The following is a 20,326-nucleotide window of genomic DNA, read 5'->3' as shown; positions in this document are numbered from 1 at the left end:
ATAAGAAGAATATTGTAAAAGAATGTGCACTGAGAAATAAACTGAACAAATAAACAAGTGTTTTTGTAGCTAATACGGCCGACAGGTTGACTTTCATTTTGTGTATGTATAGTTCCTTTGAACCTAACCCAATATGACTGATTCTGAATACTTGCTAAAGCATCCATAATATTCAGTTTTTCAGTCATCCAGATAAAAGAAATCCCTAAAACCTGCGTTATAAGGGACATTTTTGAATGTCATTCTTATGAATATATTATGATTTATTATTATGAATAAATTGCAACAAAATCTATTATTTTTAAACATTTACAAGGAAAAGAAGAATTGTTATGAAACACCCTAAGTTCTAATTTAATGAACATTCAATAAAAAAAAAACAGCTGTGATATTAAAAACTATGACTTTCTGAAAAAGATTTGCATATAATATAAGATTGACATTGTCTGGTGTCTATACCATAAGATTATCAATCATGACAAGTATTTAGAATAGTTATTTTAAGAAGTATATTATTGGTTATTTGTTAGTTGAAATTTCCACTGCAAGATATGTATATATTTTTGCATATTTATACACACATACATACATACATACATTTTTTAACATTTTAATGTATGTGCATTATATATTCTGGAAACCCAATCTTAAACTATCTATTGTAGGCAGAATTTCCTAACTGTATCTGTGTGTTACTAAAGGTATTCTTTCTAATATATGGTTGTCTGGGTAATTCTACATATATTTTTTAAGAAACATAGTAAGCCATAATATTCAAAAAAGCCATATAAGTTAAGAAGAAGTATACATATTTTTTTCGTAAATGCATTGAAAACATTGTTTGATGGTGAGTATTTACTTGGTTAAAATCTAAGATAAGACGGTAAGGGTTTTCTGAGCATGTTACCCCAAAGCATTTGGCATATTGATTATTTTGAGTTAAAGAAACTTGAGAAATAACAAATGTAAGAAGGGCACTCTGACCCTCCTTTTCTTCCTGAAAGCAGAAGGTAAAACTCATGTGAAAGGTACTAGGAAGAAGGAAAACTTTTTCTAATTATCAGAAATAGGACATTGGGGCTGAGAAATCTATAAAAATAAATCTTGTTAAATAAACCTTTATCTTCCTAGTTACTTCTCCACAGCTTACTACTCCTGCCCAAACCCCTTTGCCCTGCCATTTCTTTACAAATGTATTGTTCAATTGATGACATATCAACGGGAATTCTGAACTACTATTTTGAGTTGCTTTTGGATGATGTTTTCTCGTGGGCTGTGTGCTGTCTACTGTATGCTGCATGCATTATATATGATTTGCTTTTATCTTGTTAAGCTGTCTTTTTGTTATAAAAGTTTCAGCCAACAACTCAGAAGGATAAAGGGGAAATTATTTTTCCTCCCTACAGTTAGAAACCCACAGAAGTAGACAGAACACCAAAGCCACATATGCCTTGAGATAATTTACAGAACTTGGTTTGGGCTTTGGTTTCCTTTGCTTTTCAGTCTTCTTGGGAATAAAATGCTGAGGCCCTAAACTGAGGGGAAGGTCAAATCAGAGACAAACTCCTACAGCTGACATCCCACAGATTTATCCCCTCTGGAAGCAAACAAGTCCCACCTCTCAATCTTAAGTTACTGTAAGAAAAGTGATACTGCACAGTCATGAATCCAAATTAATTATTTATGTGAAGTTATCATCATAAACATGCCTTCGTTTGGATTTGCAACACAAATTCATATTATCTCTCTTATGCAAAAAAAAAAAAAGACATAAATTTAATTAAAATGGTCCTGGACTAATGGTTCCCTATAACTAAATGCTGGAATTCAGAAATGCATAAGTTAAAGCCCAAGAAAGTATTCTCATTACATATTTAGCGTGGTTGGTACTATGTTAGTTACAGATGCCTTAGTCTGAATAACCAAGAAAGAAAATGATTGTATAGCATTCAACTTCTATGTCATTTTTATAATTTTATAATGAGATCTAACTTTTTGAAGTTATAAACATCAAAAGATGATTTAACTCCAAATTATATGATGGTTAATATTAAAACTATGCTGATCATACAATAAACAAGTACTAATTTTATAAACGATAGTAATAATTATGACTAATTTGGAAAATGTAGAAGCAAAATAGCACTAAAATGCTGATGAAAGTCAGCAAACAGTCTTGGAGGAAGGAGAAGATGATAAATTTTAGATTTCGTTAAATATTCTTTCAGGTGAAAAATTTTAGTTACGCTTTATTTTCTTTAACTCTAGAATTACGGCTCTCCATAAATAGATGTTTCTAAATGTGTTTTATTTTGTAAAGAAAAATTCACTATTATACAATAATATTTGATATGGCAAAGGGAAGTGTAATTGAAAGTTTTATCATAGATTTCTGATTTATATTTTAAATATAGTTGTTAATTATGATTTATGTTGAATAAAAATCATGACTAAAGTAATGTTTTTCAGTACTCAAAATTTATATACCGCAAAGCTTTCATAACCTATTTTCAAAAATATTACCTGAAGTTTGTATTCTCAATTTATAAATTAATATACTAAAACTTTCTCATTAAGTTATTATCCTAAAAAACATAAGCAAAGATAGTCAACTTCATCTTCTACTCACAGTTTTAAACATTGAATGCATATTTCTAATGATTATTTTTTAAAATATGGAGTATTGTCATGAATTTTATTCTTTGATTACTGTTAGTCTTGCATCAATAATTTTGAGAAAAATAAAATTATTTGTTTACTTATGTTCTTAAAAATGCATTAATTATCAAATTTAAAAACAGTTTAAAAGTGTCATTGTAATTAATTATAGAAATAAAAATCATACCCCAGTCTCAAAATATAAGAGAATTTAGGCAGAGACCCAGTAAAGTGAGTAGTTTGATGCAACATGAAAAGGTCAGCTAAAAAACTAATAGTGTAGATTCTACGATTCATGATTTTTACAAAACCTTTTATGTAAGAAAGCGAGATGATTATGATTTATACATTATGAATTTTAACTATTCTAAGGAATAGTGGGAAGAGACGTATGGGAAAAATAAGCATTCGTTGAATATTCACAAGATATACTTATTACTATAAATATATCGCTTAAACTAAAAATCAGTTTTATATAATAACTATGACATTCATTATTCTAATCTTGGCTCTAGCTTTATTCAAAATATTTATTTGCAGCATTTGATTATCCAGGGAGCAGCATGAAATTAATCAAAGTTTAGGTATTTAGTTCATAAAGAGAACTGGACACATCAGAAACCAAACTTATTTATCTGTTTTTAGATGGATTGTGGTATAGGAAGGGAGAAGTATTGATCAACCACCTCCTAAGAAAATTCAACTATGCTGTCCTTCGTGTTCTTATCAAACCACAAGAATATAAAAGGGCACATGTGAGGGGTTATCAGAAATGAGTGTGGAAATGAGTAGCGGCCGAAATGGAAAAATTTATAGCATCTTGCGGGAGAATATTTTATTCAGTACTTCAGGGAATCTTTTTTATGTCTGTATTCGAGTTATCCATTTATAGATATCCATTAATTAATATACATGTCAAGAACCTCAATAATACTCGTCTACATTAGGAAATTATATCTGAGAATATTTTTATTTCGTTCTTTAAATAACCAAGATGAAAAGTAAATAGATACTAAATACGTTTAAACAATATCTAATTTCTCATTAAATCAAATCTACCGTAGCATATAGAGTCTAATGCCATAGAAATTAAGTATTTTTTAAAAGAAAAGATAATGAAGGAAATAAATATTCATACCTAACAGACTTCTCATAGAAGAGTTTATAAATACAAGTGCGTGCAACTAGAAATGACGTGTGAATGTAAGAATCGGAGCATTAGAAGTTGTTTCATATTTAGGAAATGAGAGAACATTCCGTATGTACCGTGAGTTTATAAAAATCATTAAAATCATCTGCCTGAAACAAATCTTAATAGACTTTATTAATTGGCTTTGGTTGGTTAGTTTGTTGTAATTGCATGAGCTGGTAAGTCTCCTTTAGAAAATGATGATTTGCCTAACTTTTTAGCTTTGTATTATTTTATTCACATATAATTTGAGGGGAAGTTTCTTTGATAATGTACCTGTTTACATTGTCCCTGATTACTAATTATCTTTATTAGTAGTACTACTATTTCATTTCTTTGTTTCTTTTTGTTATCATTACATAGTTCTCTTTGTTTCCTTATTTCCACAATATCTAGTTTTTGTTAATTTTTTAAATAGAATATATCGTATCTGTAGACTTAAAAAATTTAGTAGCTTTATTTATTTTTTGTAACAGTAATTATTGCAGGATGTTGTCAGAACATAAGCAAATGGAGATTGTGAGGTAAATAAAACAATTAAAAGTAGATTAGTCTTGACCCGTGTACTATGGGAAGCCTGTGGGCAGCATTAGATGACTTTCTCACACAGTAGTAGCCACAAGAACAGGAGGTCACACATAGTCCCCCCTGCCCAGGACTTCTGAGCTTTGGATTTCACATCCCATTACTTCTCCAGCAAAAGTAATCTATACAAAAGATTAACTTTTATAAGAAGAAACAGATTAATACAGTAGAAAGGAAAGGGGTGCATCATTTAAAGGGATCTGAAGAAAAATAGGAAGGGAGTCTGAGAAATGCAGAAGTTAATACTTTTTATTAATCAATAAACGCCTGTAATATTTTTTCTCCCTACTTGAATGATTTACCCAGATCAGAAGGATGCTTGCCAATATCATAAATGTGGGAATCCCTCTTTCCATACCAGGATGCCAGAAACATGTTCAAGGTGTTATATTTGAGAGATTAAATGGAACTTTCCCAGGAATCTTACCAGTTTTTAGAACTATTAGTACTAATATCTAACTACAGATGGAAAAAATATGTTCTTTTTTTTTTTCTGAGACTATAAGAACAATAAATGTGTGTGTGTGTGAGAGAGAGAGATAGAGAGAGAGAGAGAGAGAGAATAGGAAAATACATCTGAGCTCTAAGGAACCTGTTAAGAAAGAATATATGGGGTATAGCAATTTGGACGTTGCGGGTCAATCGGTACCAACTTTCATTATATCTACTAGCAATCCAAGGCCACTGGCTGGAGCCATATTCTATCAAGATTGGAACTTGAAAACTAAAAAAAAAAAAAAAAGGTTTTCACAAATTTATTATTTTACATATATAACTTTTAAAATGAATTTTATGATATTTTAAATTATTTACTGAGTTTAATATATATGTGTGTGTGTATGTGTATATATATACACACGTATATATATTTTCCTAAAACTCAGTAAATAATATATATATTTTATTATTTATATATATAAATATATATTATATATATATATTTTCCTTAAACTCAGTAAATGAATTCAGTATATATATATATATATATACATACACACAATATGATCCTTATTCTCTTGCAGTTATATTTCTCTATTTATCATTAGTTATTTTCATTTAAAAAATATAAGAAGAGATTGAATTTCCAGAGAATTTTCTTCAAGTATCTTAATCATGTTGAAAATAGCAAATAATTATATAAATATTAAGGACTGTGAGGAATATATATACATATATATGTGTTTTGCACATATAGATACACATAGATAAATATAGATAATTTTAAGGGGGAATATTTCTTAAAATTCTTATAAAATAAATCCTTAGAAGTCACATTTTAATATCTATTCAATCTTCATTTAAATAGTTTAGTTCACAAAAATACATTAAAAATCTAAACCTATTTATAATCTCCCTTGAAATTCTTGACTAAACCCAGAATGAGATGCCATGGAGCTCAGTGAAACCACATCTCAAAACATGAATAAGTTGAACAGAAGTTTGGCAACAGTTCAATGCAAAGGAGAGAATTAGAAGTTTGAATGTTTTCAATGTAGAGGGTCTTGGGAAACACATCAATCAATCTTTCTAGTGAAACCATAGGAGGACTCTGCCTTGTAAGTAAAGACTGCATTATGAATCTATGTATTCAACCAAGACTAAGAACAAAACTGAAACAGACTGACTCTAAAGCTCTAAATTCAAGGCTCTTCACGTTAAAAGTAATTAGCCCAAAGCCTGGCTGTCTATTTGAACAGAAATCAATTTTCTTCAGTGAAAGATAAAAGAACCAAGAGTCTCAATAGTATATCATCCAAAATGTCTAGTCAGCCATAAAAATGTCTAGATGTATGATGGAGTAAGAAAATGTGATCCATGGACAGTAAAAACTGAATAAAGACATACCGTACCAAGATAAACTAAAGTTAGAAATTAGCAGGCAGAGGTTTTAAAGGAGCTATTGTAAATATGTTCAAATACTCAAAGAAGAAAAAAATCTTAGGTGAAAAAATAGAATTTTTTTTTTAATACTACAAAGTAGAAACTTGAAGAAATTAAAATTTATCGGATGTGACTAACAGGATATGCAAGATGGCAAAAGCGTCAGTGACCTTGTAGATAGATCAATAAAAAGTATTTAGTATCAAGCGCAAAGAGAAAAACAGATTAAATTTATTTAGTAAATAAATTCGATGTCAGTATACAATAGGTCTATTATATGCGTAATGAGATTACTGGGAGAGGCAAGAGAAAATATGAGAGAGAAATAATGACAAGATGTCCAAAAACTGAAGCAAAACATGTGTATGTTATTTTAAAGCAGGCTAAATGAAAATAAAATCACACCTAGACATATTATAATTAAATTGCTTAATAGAAAAGATAAAAATAAACATTTTGAAAGCAGCCAGAGAAAAAGTAGCACATTATATTCAGAAGATAATGATATAGCTAACAGCGAAATTCTCACAAATCAGAAAAAAAATGAATGCTAGCGCACGATGGACCAACATCTTTAAGGAAAGTATAACACAAACAAACAAAACAGCAATGCTGTACTTAGTCAAAATGCCTTCAAAAATGAAAGTACATTGAAAATATTTTCAGAAAACTAAAGCTAAAATAATTTGTCATCAAAGACCTGCATCACCAAAACTATGGGACACCTTCCGTCCTAGTTTGTGATCCTGAACTAGATCACATGGCACTGGAACAGCATTTCCATAGAAATGTGAAAGAACTCACTAGTAAATCCAAGGTGGTCAAGAAGTACAGAAATAAAAGTAAAACCTTGTTTAAAAAAAAAAAAATTATGGGAAATTTTCAGATAAAGTATGTGACTCAGATAAAGTATATGGAACTGATCACAGGACAGAATAAAGATCCTAGATGGATAAATACACTGGATAAATGAGAAATACTAACTTTTTTTTCTTTAATTACTTTAATATACAACTGATAATTTAATGGAGAAATCTAATAATTTATTGTTAGGCTTTTCACATCCATAGATGTAAAATATATGGCCACAATACAACAAATTTAAAGTAAATGAAATATTATTATTACAAGGTGCTCACAATTTGCATAAAGCATTAAAATATTAACTCTATACTCTGATTAAGTTAAGGATATATAATATAATCCCAGGAGCAGCCAGGAAACAGATACAGAATGATAGAGCAGAAAGAAATTTAAGTCGAATGTTAAAAAAAAGTTGATCAAAGAGAAGGAAAAAAAGAAGGTAAACAGCAAAAGAAATAAAGACTAAAAAATATAAATACGTAAATAGATGATGGATAGATGGTAGATAGATGATATATGATAGGTGATATAGATAAATGACAGAAGAATGATGGACACAAGTCCAGCTACACTAATTATGTCAGATATAAATAGAATTAATGATTCAACTAAAAGGTTCAGATCATTAGCCCAATTTAAAAATAATAATTATAATGTAATAATAAGCCAGACATAATTATTCCTTTCACAATAAGAGATAAGTGCTTTAAATATAAAGACACAAATGGTTTGAAAGTAAAATGTTATAAAAATACATCCCATGCAAACATTAAACATAAAAAAACTAGTATGTCTATATTAACATTAGATAAAATAAACTTCAAAACCAGCCATATTACAAGCAATAAAGAGATATATTTAAAATAAGGCTAAAAAAAAAACGCTTCTGAAGACCATTTTTTAATTGAGCTTAATCAACAATAATCGCTCCCATATTCGGAATATCTGTTATTATCCCACACCAGAAACTGTTCCCTGATCTAGGATTTGTATGGATTCAATATTTTAAGGTAACTGATATGATAAATTGTCATTATTTAAAGCACGTGTTTGAGCTTGAGCTGTGTAGTTTTTAGCTACCATTTGTTTAAAGGCCAGTGTCATAAGCGACGAGGCATTATTAATGCTACATGACAGATACTAAAGAATTCGTGTTCCGGTCCGCACAAGCTCTTGTGGAACAATGGGAAATCAGAGAAAGAACAAGAGGTCACCTGCAGCCAAACCTGGTCAGAACGATATAGCATCTTCCATCTTTCTTTTGTTCCCTGTATCCTACTCTCATCATTCAGTTGGAAATATTATTGTGAACAGATTCAGCAGAAAATAAATGAATCTATCAAAAATTAAGGTTTCAGAATTATTGTTCTCCAAATTTCATAAGAAATATTAGTATCTGAGCAAAGATATATCAGAAGACATCTGGGACCCTAAGGTATTAACAAGCTTTAATGTGAAAATACTGATATTAAAAGGCTGAAGTAGATGTAGCCTCTTTCCTAGTGAGGCTCTGTTAGAGTATCCTCTAGCTATTCCCAAAGATAAACAGTTTAAAGGACAGAGAAGGGTACCTTTACCAAGCTTAAACCATGTCGTAAACACTCTACCCATATTACTAGTAATCCTAAGATATTCACTTAAGAATGCTTACCTTTAAAAGAAGAATTGCTCTAACAGCTAATATAGATACAGATATAATATAGGTATCTATAGGTATAAATGCATGCTATTAATATATAAATAGTATGATATATATATGCTGTTAATAAATGTAATGAACAGGTCATTTTCTTTAGATTTGGTACTATGAACCCATTAGAAGGACTCTGCAATAAAAATAAATAATGATAATAATAATGTGTTCTCCAAGATGCAGAGGAAACCCAACTAACAGATAATGAGTGCTGTCCATTCAAATCCAGGCTTAACTGTTTGCCAGGAGATGGGGGACATCATGTCAACAAGATTAACAATTTCTGTCACATTTCCAAACTGAAAGGTTGAAAAGGTTTACAGACTGAATTTTCTTGTTTTACCAGAGGAAATGCAGCTGTATACCTTTAAACTTTAGCATTTGTCTAACGAATTCAGAGTGAGATCAGTTTCTTTCCATTGGTATTTCTGAAAATAATAATGTTAAGTTTATAATTTACAAAAAAGTATGATTTTTTATAAAAATGATATTCAAAACCATTTAAAATACATCAACTAAAAATAATGGTGGTAGTTTTGAATTAATTTTGAAAATTGAGTTCTAAATACAGCTGTTTATGAGTTGATGCTTTCATCTTTAAGGAAATTAACCACTCTTCACAGTATGTCACATGCATGGTTAAAACTATAACATTCCTTTAAATAGAATTGATAAAAACATTTTAACAGATCAACCACTTAATTTGAACATTTACCTACTTTACTGAATTCTTTGAATTTTACACTCAGAGTGGATAATTTTATATTCATTGAAAACACATTAGTGAACTGAGTTTGCTTTCTTGACTAAATTCATTATGACAAAAACGTTAAAGGCGTGGTGGGCACCTACTGCATACAGCATGTGCACAGTGCTCGCCATCTGCCGGGGCCAGGGCAGCAGAGGCTGCCGTTAAGGCCCTTTCTGGAGTGCCAGGACGGCAGGCTAGGGACCCAGGCCAGATCCTCCAAGAGTGGGGCATGCACCAGCCTCTGCTCTCCTTGGCGTGGGGCTATCATTTCAGTCTGAGTGGGTATTACCATAATCTACATCCCCATTCGTTTCCTATGATGAACGCTGAGTGATGTTTTTTGGAATGTTTCTGCATAATGCACTATGGGATATGCTATGGAGCATAAAAATAGTGTCCATGTCTGAAAAGAAGGATACAGACAAGAAATAGCCCCACCTCATGATAATCCATGTAGCGATCTCAGATGAGGCATCTTTTTTGTCTTCAGTGCCCTCAGTACTTCACTTGTGGTGGGAGGATTAGGAAAGGTGAACGGGAAATGATTGGCAGGAGAAGTTCAACGGGGCCGCGATTGGTTGTTATCATCACATTCACTTTGCAGAACAGTGGGGAGCGGAGATGTATCTGATGGAGAACAACAAATAAATAGAAATGTACGAGCTTTAACAAGCCAGACAGACCACCCGTTCTCTGTCCTACCAGACCTACTCCTACATATACTGTAACAAATCTCTTCCTATGCCCTGATAACCAGAGGACTGTAATCTAACTTCTCGGGCAGCTACAGAAATAATCTGATGCCCTAACTTCATTATAAAATGAAATATAAAAGCAAATTTAAGTTAAAAATAGCACGTACTTTAATAATCAGATTCCCGGGTCTACCTTCGGGAGAATACACAGTGAGGAAGCCTGAGCCCCTCGTGTTACATTGAATAGATGTCCGTAATGAGAGTGACATTGCCATTGGTGATGTGAATTTTTGGACATACTGAACAATTCTTTATTATCTTTCAAAAATATTATTTTCTCTACTTACACAAATGTCACATTGTTGGAGAAAGTCATGAATAAAAGATATTTCCCCCCAAAATTGTGTTTATGTAAAAAAGTTTAATTCTAGGCTGAGATGATTATAAATAAGTTTTTTTTTTATCATGTATCTATAATTTTATTTAAATATGTGAACGACAAGGTCCATTTATGCATGGTGCAGAGTACTTAACAGCCCTGGCCCAAGTACACTGGATGCCAGAGGTCCCCTCTCCCCTCGTGACACCAAAATGCTCCTACAGATTTCCAAATGCCTCATGAAATAGCATTTCCTAACTGTGATAGTCTCTTTCGGATAATTCCTGCCATGATAATTCAGCAAAGATTCTTTTCGTTGTTTGAGTTTTGTCAGTAGAGGGGTATCGAAATGAGTCTGGGCCTTAAGAAACATCATCATCATACCCCGGACTCATATTTTGCAATGGATTCTTTCTTTTTTTATCTTCGTTTCTTCCCTCATTTCATTGCTTTTCTCCCCCATTCTTCTAACAATTATTTATAATATGTGTACTATTCTGAAAATAGTATTTTACAGTAAATGAGAAAAACTAACAGTGTTCACAAAACTTTTTTATATGGGGAGACTAGAAATGAATAGAAGTAACTACAACAAGGCGTGAGAGTGTATGTGTGTGTGTGTGTGTGTGTGTGTGTGTGTGTGTGTGTGTTAAATAGAAGTTACTATAACAAATCTGCACACTTGGGGGAGGAGAGCAGAATCTGAGGGTGGAATGAATGAGAACTAGAAGAAAGGGAGAATAAAAAGGCAGGATGAGGCGAGAGCTGCTATCTTACCTGGGAAAGTTTTGAAATGACACCTCTGAAGAAGCACCATGTGGGAAGATTTTCTCTGGTGAAGATCTTAAGAGCAAAGCTCCTGTGTAAGATACACACGTGGCACTGCAGGAGTTTGCGCCTTATTTTAAATTCAGTGAGAAGCTGTAAGAGAGTTTTGTGCTCTCCAAGGATCATCTCAGAGAAGGAGTTGTATACAACAACCCCTGACTGCACAGTCAAGGCTATATTTTGAAGGTAGAGTGGACACTATTTGATGATGACTCGGAGTCCAGGAGAGGGGAAAATCAAAGATAATCAGGTCTCGAGTGAGCTCCTGGGTGAGTAATGCTGCAGCTTACTGTGATGCAAAAGCAGGGAGCAGAAAGCTGGAACCCAGATGGGGTAGAGCTGAAGCAAGGCAACTGGAGACATCGCGTCTGAATTTCCCAGTAGATATCCGAATAAAAAGCATGAAAGAGGAAAGAGCGAGTAGAATAACTGAATTTCAAGTTCAGGGGAGCATCGTAACTAGAGAAATAAATGTATTTGTCATCGGTAGCTTATCCGTGTCACCTGGAACATGAGTGAAGATGAGGGTGGAAGGGCTTTGAATGCAAAAAATAAAACTATTTTAGGAAAGAGAGAATCAGCAAAGGATTAGAGTGTTTGAAGCAGGCAAAGTGAGATAAATATTTTTATGATTTTGATGAATATTTATCACTACATAAATGGTATTTCTGTCATTGAAATGTATACATTTCCACGAAGCTATGTGGAAAGTAACATGCATAGGAGGTGAAAAGCTTTTCTATTCTATTTTGCTTTTTTAAAAGATTTTCTCCAGCATTTAAGATGTTCTAACATAGTATGGTCAGGCCTCATTATTCGAAGATTCTGTATTTGAGATTTCACCTACTTATTAAAATTTATTTGGGACGTGATCCCAAAGTCAATACCTAAGGCACTGTTGTGGTCACTGCTGGACATATGCAGAGAGGAGAAAATTTGTTACCTGCTGTGCGCCTTCCCAGCTGAAGTCAACAATGCCGTGCTCTGACTTTTGTTTCAGCTTTTATACTATAAATGAGTATCATTTTCATAGTATTTTTAGTGCCATATTTTTCACATTTTGTGCGTGTGTGTGTGTTTTTTTTTTTTTGGTGATTTTCCTGTTTTAAATGGCCCTCAAGCATAGTGCGGAAGTGTACTATGTTGTAGGTAGAGAACAATATATATTAAATAAGGTGCCTTTAAAAAGAAAACACATTAAATAGGCTGTGTGTTGATAAATTGACAGAAATGTGGCCAGAGGCTTTCATGAACCTAACTCTGTATTTCTTCCGAGTAATGGTTAAGTACTCAGTGTTCCCACTGACTTTATAGAACACAACCACCTTATCAATGAGAATTCTTTGTATATGATTTTTACTAGATTGACTATAAGCTCCTTGATGGCAAATCGCAAAAAACATTTATTTCATTTTCACGAAGTTAAAAACAAAACAAAAAAACTATAGTCACATATATTCAAAGACACACAACCAAAAAAAACCTATAAAATTATGTTAAACATAGTGATTGTAAGCAGGTTGCAAAAGTAAACAGATGCTCAAAAATAATTTGTTTGATGATTGAACATATGATATGGTTCATAAATTTTAATTTAGTGGGCATGTGTGGTAATATATGAAGAGACTAGTTTGATAATCCTATCATCTATCTATCTATCATCTATCTATCTATCTATCTATCTATCTATCTATCTATCTATCTATCTATCTAATCTATCATCTATCTATCATCTACCTACCTATCATCTGTCATCTATCTACTTATCTAACTTTGCACAACATTGTCCTATTAATCTAAAATCCTGGCATATAGTGTGTCCTCGATATTTTTCATTGAAGGAAGGAAATAAATTTGTTATTCCTCAAGCTCACTAGGACTAGGGTAAAGGCCTCTTAATTTTATGAAAAAAAAATCTGTTATTTCGTTACACTTTAATAAATTTACAACATTTCCAAAGGAATAAGAGTAAAAACAAAATGAAAGTACTGCCTTATCAGTTGTCTTTCAAAATAAGCTTCAATATATCTAATCAAAATGCTTCTTTTTTTTAGCATTAACAAATAGTGTTCTGAAGTAAACCAATAACTGTTCTAAACAGTACACATGCTGCAAAGAAAATATCTACATATCTTTTTAGAGCACCAAAAAATTAATCAAAAATTGTAGGCTTTTGCAATGACAAGTACATTAATCTCTAAGCAGCTGTATTGATATTTCAAATAATGTGTTTTCTAAATATCTCTTCATGACATTGTAAAATTAATATTTTTTAAAAGTCTACTTTTGTTGTTGTTAAGCAAAGAGGAAATAAACCATTTTAATGGATTACCTGGATTGACAAATACCATTCAGGGAACTGTCACGGGGACCTCAAAAATATATCATCGAAGAACACATCCCTCGTCAAAAATATAATGCAAAACTTAAAATGCGTAATGGATTGCCAGCTAGATGCTATTTTCATTGAAAATACAATATTATTTAAATGTTTTAACATTTAATATAATTAAACCATAATATAATTACTGCATAAATAAGAGTTTAATGGATTTAGTATATGGCATGATGTCCATTAGTCAATTATTGGCTTTTCCACATACTCTTCTAATTTTTTTTTTTTTTTACCAGAGGAGTGTTATTATTATTTGCCTTATGGAATTTATGGAAAAATATTATATGCTAATTTATATTATAGGCCTAAGAAATTAAATTAGAACATTTTGATTATTCTTTTAGTTCTATAATAAAAGGCAAATATACTTTATACTTATAAAAGATTATACATAATTTATTTCACAGTGCATTTAAAGAGCCAGCATTTTTCTATTTTTTATTAATGAGAATATGAAATGATTGTCCTTCTGGGGACATTCTCACCCCAGATATTTCAGAGTTCCTCCCTCATTCCTAAGAGGCTCTGCCAGACATCTAGCTGACAGGGACACTCCCCAGCATCAGCACCCCCTAACCTCCATTCATCATAGACTTTTTCAGCATAACCTTGGTCACCACCTAACATACTATATATTTTACTAGTTTACCTTGTCTAGCATCTATCTCCACCCATTAAATAGTAAGCTCAATAAAAAGAATATTTTTGTCTGTTTTTAATCACTTCTCTAATCTCTCTAAGAGAGCCAGCCACATAGTATGTAATCCTTTTTTTTTTTTTTTTTTTTAGTTGAATGAATATATGGCTTGATTGTATACAAACTATAATTTATAATACTGGAAATATCTCATATATCTTACTTTAGTAAATAATTATTTTTCTAGGAAAACATAAATTGTGAACGCATTGCTCCAGTCACTGCTTTATTTGCATGAAAAAAATTAGCTAAAACAAATTAAAACCAGATTTGCTTATACATTTGGAGCTGTAGGTAGGAGTGCATGTATGTGTGTGCACGTGCACACATGTGTGTGTGTGTGTAGTGAAATTTAGTATCCTAAAGAATTAAATATAATTAAAGTCTATATAATTTATACCCACTTTATCGTGAAGTTTTTTAGTATGCAGCAATGAAGCACTATTTAACCAATGGCATATTATTTATTCTTTATCCCTCATTATGCAATCTACAGAAATTACGTATTTTATATTCAGCATAACAGACTGAAAGAAAAAGGAAATTCATTGGTAGCCCTGTGTTTTCTAATTTTTTATCTAATTGAATTACTGTCAAATGCACACCTGTTTATCTTAAACACTTTGCTATAAGTGTGTGTGTATGTATGTGTGTGTGTGTTCAGGTTAATCTGACATCTGTACCAGTTCCTGAAAATCATATTTCACTAAATATATATTGTATTATTGCTCTTGAACTAATTCTCCTAAATTTATTTTCTGATTCCTTAGATGCAATCCTGAATATGACAGGAGATAAAATATTTTTGTTGAGATTATATAAATGTGTCTATCTATAATAAGAATATTAAATAATTCGATGAATATAATAAATGTATTACTTTCTCCTTTTGAAAACCAGATACAGTTAAGTAAAATACGTTAAAAGAGATGACCAAATTTGCTTTTACCCAAGATTGCTTTTTGTGTGGGACGAGAAAAGTCTATTGTTTGATTCAGATACATAATAGAAATGTTAGAGTTGGAGCAGTTATATGATCTCATCCCATTTGCCTACACAGAATTCCATTAAAATTTTATTGTTTTAAACAATATCTTTACTTCTATCCTCAAGCTATCTTTTTTCATTTTATCATGAAAGAAAAAAATACCTACCTAACAACACTGGGAAGAGAAAGTTATTAACTGAGGCTGTAATAGGCGTCTTTCTATATTTCCTACGGAGACATGTACAATAAAAACAAAATCAATTGTGAAATACTAAGGCATTGTTCTACAACTCCATAATTTCTGCAGATTTGTTGTTTATTTGTTTCTGCAGCAAATTCAGTAATGTGTTCTCTGAGAAACAAGACTGCCAGGCTGCTATAATTAGACTTGAAAAAGTTAGGTTCTTGGAATGAGAGTTGTCCAAAGGAAAAAAAAATGATAGAAATCGACTTCAAAAAGGAAGAAAATGTATTTTTAGAAAATGATTTAGAGGGGTAGAGTTTTATTCCAACAAGCCAACATAGCCTACTAGGAAGGGAAAAAAAGGAAACAGTATCAAAAGTAAGCAGGATATGGTATAAGATTGAAAGAAATAAAAAATAAATTGATTTAGGAATGTTGTTTTTTACTTGAGAAGATAAAAGTTTGTATGGGAACGTAAGATAAGGAGTAACAACGTCTCAGTTAAACGGATCTAAAGTATCTTTTTTTTCTATATAGTTTTAATTTTTACCATTTCTCTTCTCAGCAATCCATTCTGCCATATTATTTCCCTAATCTATTAAATCCAACATTAACTGCTCTTTTTTCCTAAACTGCATAACACGTTTTCTTTCTCTCAGAATTCTTCATGTATATATGGCTAATTTCCCACATGAATATTTTATTTTTGTAACTCACACAATATAATACTGTGCTGGATTCATTCAATTTATTTAATTTCATATAAGCACACTTCTGTACAATGACTATATTAACTCTTGACAAATTAGGCCCCATATAAAATATACTAAACATTTCCCTCATAAAAGATTGTCCCTCTATTAGGAAAGCAAATAAAAAAATTAATTTTGCGAACTGTGGACTTCACAGATCAGAAAACAAGGTTTAATTTCTTAATTGCAACATTTTCAGTTTTAACAATGGGTAGTTAGAGACAGCATCCATAACTTTTTTTCTCAGCTACTATGTGTGCTTTGGCATTTTCATTTGTCTTAAGACAAATGTTTCTTCTCAGATTTTGACTAAGACTGAGTTTTAAGCAGTATAATATTTTTTGAACAACATGCATACTTTACTGCATTTTTGTAAGTGAAGCTAGGGATATTTAAGTATTTAGTTTTAATTATGGATGGGATAAACACTAATTCTAAAGCATAATGATTATCGTTATTGCGTACCAATAACTGGTTGAATTTTTAATATTTAACTGAAGTTTAGCTAAATAGTGGTTTGATTTTTAATTATCCCCAAGTTTTGTTGTGTTGGGCTTTGTATTTGTCTAAATTCTTTAGTTTACATTTCACTTTCTTACTCAGGGTCTTGTATTCAATAAGTCTCTGAAAATCCCAAGTCAAGAAGTTTCTTGTACAATGTTCTATGAGGGACGGGAGATCTTTGTATAGTGGTGTGAGCTACTGACCTGAGGCTTAGAGCAAGAGGGGGCGCAATCTCTTCTCTGCCTTTTCTATTTCATTCCACATTTACCTGGCTTGCTGATTATGTACTATGAATGGACACCTGGCCACACAATTCTAGACAGTTCTGACATCACAATCCATCTCCCAAGTCTTATTTGTTCAGAAATAGAAAAAAAATAAATGTCCAGGTCATTGGGTCTTAAAATACTGACACATTTAAAACAAAAAGGCCAAAGACAATAAGTGTAAATGTTCTAAAAAGATCCTCCACATTAGATTTAGACAATAATCTAAATCGAATAGTCAATGAACGTTAACAAACCAAAGTTTACTGAACTATATTCACATTGTGTTGTATCTTTGTTTAATTTGGTTACATTATAAGATTTAGCAGGCATATAGATATTTGGTCAGACCAAGACTATAAGGCACACACTGTAAATTGAAGTTGGCTGATGTATTGATCATTTTGTCTTACCAAATGATCTCATATTGTACCTGTCCCCACTTTAACACATACACACACATAGACACAGACACACAGACACACAGACACAGACACACACACACCACACACACACACACACACACCCACACATAACACACTTTGATTTGCTCCATAAAAGATTTAGGAGTCAGAGCATGCAAAACCAATAAAAAACTCTGTCTTAAATTCTAGGGACACTTTAAACCCTATTAAACTCCATTCACCCTTGAAGATGCTGTCTATTCCAGATTCTTCATGATTTGAAAGAGAAGGTGAGGAATATTTATTAAATCTGTTCACTGAACACTGAGCAATGGCTTAAGGGAAGGTGAATTGGGCCTGGAAGACAATAATAAACCATGACCAATTTGTTTTCTGGCTCAACCGTTCTTTGTCCTATTACTATCATGTAATATATATGTGAGGGATTGTTAAAATTAGTTTTAATATTAAGGAATTTTCTATCTCCACCCATGATGTAAGAAAAAAAAAATTAGTATATGCCTATGTCCTTTGTATTAAAAAATTACAGTTACTACCTATGAATATGATGTGATGTGAAATCACTCATGTGTATAGTGTGACTGAAAACATCTAATGTGTGAGATTCAGTCATCGCCTGCCATCCTGTATGTATGCTTAATCTATCTGGTGGTTAGCCATTATTTTCAGACCCTGAAGTTATATCAGAAACACTACCTTCTGCCAAAAGGGTAATGTCACTTGAATGTAAAATGAATATGACATCTCAAGTTATTACATGGATATTTTATCTGACTGTTGCTGCTACCGAATTGTCAATATGATTGTTTTACTAACTTTATGAGAAAAACATCATGTAGTTTTCAGTTTTCTCTTTAGTTGTACAGTATCTTTGAACTTATTTTTATAAATTGTATATTAAATCAAACTAAATTTTATTATGCACCATTTTATATTTAAAAAGTGATTCCACATAGGTTCGTAGTAAACTCATGAGTTAGATCATTTTATATCAAAACTAAGACCACGGTGACGCATACTGAGCTTTTAAGGACATGGGTCATCTTATAAGGTGAAAACCTGGGATCAGAGAGACAGAGATGTCAACAGCTATCACCTACCAGAATTTTCCATTGTAATATTTAATGGGTGTTGTAAGCTGGAGCTTGAGTTGGATCCAAAGTTCCTACACAAGTGGATTTGCTCTAAGGGAGTGAGGCATGGCCACGGCACTCCTTTAATATGAAGCTATATCCTGAGATACTTTAATTGGATCATAAGAAATGATGTGTCTACAACCATGCTACCTGGAACAAGCCTGATCCCGTCTGATCTCGGAAGCTAAGCGGGGCCGGGCCTGGTTAGTACTTGGATGGGAGACCACCTAGGAAGACCAGGTGCCGTAGGCATAAAAAATAAAAAAAATAAGGGATTGTAAGCTGCCAAGGTCCTTGCAATCTGTGAGGTCAACAAAGGGTTGCTTCGCCTAAAGTAATAATAATAATAATAATAATAATAATAATAATAATAATAGTAATGTAAATTATAGCAAGAAATAGAGAAAATTAATTACCAGGAGCTCTAAATAGGTTTTGAGGATTGGGATGCAACTCCAAAAAAGGGACTGGAAAGAAAATATAAATAGCCATGTGATTTGGAAAGAAGAACAAGAGAGTAGGAGAAAAGTTGACAGGTACCCAGGACTCAACAGAGAGCCTCCTAAATAGTAAGCTTAATACAGAAAAAAATATTTTCAAACACATAAATCACTGAGCCTGAGCGTATCCACATGCATTTTGCTTTTTTTTTTCCCCCCCTAAAGGATTGTTTTAGGAGGTGGTTAATCTAAATTGAAAATATTTTCTGCTGAGGTCTGAGACGGGCAGAGACTTTCATTTAATACAAATGTTATTGAAATGATGGAGTAGACTTCGTGTGTTTAACATACCAAAACAAATTGCTGGTAGAACCTCAATTTTAGAATTCTGATCTATTACTTCATGGCCCGCTCCCTCTGTTTTGCACCATTCCAGCAAAACATGGCATTACTGATAGACTCCCCTGCAGGGGTTATTTTCCTGAGTTTTGTAATTCTAATTAATAGTATCGTCTTACCATACTAATTAATGTTACTATTAAAATTACTACGAAAGCTATGGCTGTTTGGTAGCAGCAAATAACAAAACGAGATTAAAAAAAAGAGGTAAGATTCATGATGATTAGTAATTCTTTCACTTGATCCAAAGCACATTTTAAACTAAATTCTACCAGAACAATGAGTTCTTTAGCGTTTCATTAAACCTCTGTATATTGGTATAGGAGGCATACTGACAGTGTGCATGTGGGCTTGTTCTCTCCCTCCTAAATTTTGAGTGTCTGCCTATGAAGTCATATGAATAAAGTGTTATGTAGTCAAAAATGTTTTAAAACTACTACTTTAAGAATACATGAAATGATATTTGGACATCTTAATATAATCTGTTGTTTTATCTGTATGTTGACAGGATATCAGCAATTTATGAGAAACTTCAGCCATGCTATGTGATTAAAAAAAAAAAAAAGTTTCATATTGTCTTTGAGCAAAAGTAAACAAAGGCTCTAATCCATAACCAA

General features: G+C 32.0%; 1 long non-coding RNA gene and 1 pseudogene across 1 annotated transcript in view; both read left to right on the top strand.

Moving 5' to 3' along the window:
• Nucleotides 1–20,326, top strand: part of LOC120616264 (uncharacterized) — a 67,458-nt gene that overhangs the window by 3,028 nt on the left and 44,104 nt on the right. The window lies entirely within an intron of this gene.
• LOC120616300 (uncharacterized) lies at nucleotides 19,004–19,122 on the top strand (annotated as a pseudogene).

This window comes from Pteropus medius, unplaced genomic scaffold (genome assembly GCF_902729225.1).
Source record: "Pteropus medius unplaced genomic scaffold, Ma_sr-lr_union100, whole genome shotgun sequence".
NCBI classification, from domain to species: Eukaryota; Metazoa; Chordata; class Mammalia; order Chiroptera; family Pteropodidae; genus Pteropus; species Pteropus medius.
This window is presented reverse-complemented; position numbering and strand designations above follow the sequence as displayed.